The sequence below is a fragment of the Rhincodon typus genome, chromosome 22 (genome assembly GCF_021869965.1).
Source record: "Rhincodon typus isolate 14 chromosome 22, sRhiTyp1.1, whole genome shotgun sequence".
In the NCBI taxonomy this organism is placed as follows: domain Eukaryota; kingdom Metazoa; phylum Chordata; class Chondrichthyes; order Orectolobiformes; family Rhincodontidae; genus Rhincodon; species Rhincodon typus.
The window spans coordinates 13,805,988-13,808,106 of NC_063353.1; positions in this window are offsets into that span (position 1 = coordinate 13,805,988).

The window sequence follows — 2,119 nt, forward strand, 5'->3', positions numbered from 1 at the left end:
TCTTGGTGTCCTCCAGAAGTGCCCAGTTTCACGGATGTCAGCCTTCAGCTAATTTGATTCCCTCCACATTACATCCAGTAATGGTTGAAGACACAACGTTGCAAAAACTATGGACTCTCACTGACAATATTACTGAGGATATGTGCTCCAAAATAAGTGGCAGCCCTAACACAGTTATTCAATTACAATATGCAGGTAGCAGTATTGACCTAAAGCACAGTATAAGGTAACTGCTGCAGGAGTCCCTTAAGGTAGAGTTCTGGGCTGAACCAGCTGCTGTATCAATGACCTCCCTTCCATTCTAAGGTCAGAAGTGGGAGATATTCACAAATTATTGTAAAAAGTTTGACATCATGTATTTCAGCTCTTGCATCTTCTGGTCTTATTTCTTACGGTTTTATTCAGGACACTTTATCACCAAGAGTGAATCTAATTATCTATCCTTTCATTCAAAGACATTAGCATCACTGAATCTCCTATCATCAACATTCTGGAGGTTACCACTAATCAGAAACTAAACTGAACAAGCCATACAAATATTGTGCTGAAAGGGCAGGTCAGAGGCTGGGTTCTGTAAAGTATGGGAGGTGGGGGCCTAGTGGTATCATTGCTGGACTGTTAAACCAGAGATTCAGATCATGTTCTGGGGACCGGAGATTGAACCCTGCCATGGTGGAACTTGAATTTAATTTTAAAAGATCTGGAATTCAGAGTCTGATGGTGACCATGAATCCATTGTCGAGTGAGAGGAAAAACCCATCTGGTTCACTAATGTCCTTAAGGAGGGAAACTTTCATCTTTATTTGGTCTGGCCTACACGTGACTCCAGACCCACAGCAATATGGTTGACTCTTAACTGCCCTCTAGCCAATTAGGGATGGGCAATCTTGTGAATGAATAGAAAGAAAACTCATCTCCTCATTCCCTAAAGCATGAACCATCTACAAAGGCAGGAGAGTGATGGAATATTTTCCACTTACTTGGATGGATGCAGCTCCAGCAAAGCTCAAGAACCTCAATGCCACCTAGGAAAACACAGCCCATGTGATTGGCACCCTTTCCACCACCTTAAGCATTCAATCCTCCAACCAGCATTGTGCACATTCCATAGAGGTGTTTACCATCTACCAAATATACCACAGCAATTCATCAAGGATCCTTCCATGGCACCTCTGAAGATACCGCCTGCAAGATCCCCTCCAAGCTGCACAGAGTGTAAGAAACAGATGGTCTGAAACAGAATGCAAGAAACAGAGTGCGAGAAAGAGAGGGGCTGAAACAGATTGCGAAAAACAGCGGGGCTGAAATTGTGAGTGAGAAACAGAGAGGCTCAAACAGAGTGCGAGAAACAGCGGGGGTGAAACAGAGTGCGAGAAACAGAGGGGCTGAAACAGAGTCTGAGAAACAGAGGGTCTGAAACAGAGTGCGAGAAACCGAGTTCTAGAAACAGAGTGTGAGAAACAGAGTGCGAGAAGCAAAGGTGCGAGAAACAGAGGGGCTGAAACAGACTGTGAGAAATAGAGGGGCTGAAACAGAGTCTGAGTAACAGAAGGGTTGAAACAGAGTGCATGAAACAGATGCACTGAAACAGAGCTCAAGAAACAGAGGGGCTGAAACAGAGTGCGAGAAACAGAGGGACTGAAACAGAGTGTGAGAAACAGAGGGTCTGAAACAGAGTGCGAGGAACAGAGTGCGAGGAAGAGAGGGCCTGAAACAGAGTGCGAAAAACAGCGGGGCTGAAATTGTGCGCGAGGAACAGAGGGGCTGAAACAGAGTGCAAGAAACAGAGTGCGAGAAACAGAAGGGCTGAAATTGTGCATGAGAAACAGAGTATGAGAAACAGAGCAGCTGAAACAGAGTGCAAGAAACAGATTGGCTGAGATTGTGTGCGGGAAACAGAGGGGCTGAAACACAGTGCGAGAAACAGAGGGACTGAAACAAAGTGCGAGAAACAGAGTCTGAGAAACAGAATGCGAGAAACAGAGGGGCTGAAACAGAGTGCGAAAAACAGAGGGGCTGAAATTGTGCGAGATAAAAAGAGCAGCTGAAACAGAGTGCGAGAAACAGAGTGTGAGAAAGAAAGGGGCTGAAACAGAGTGCAAAAAACAGCAGGGCTGAA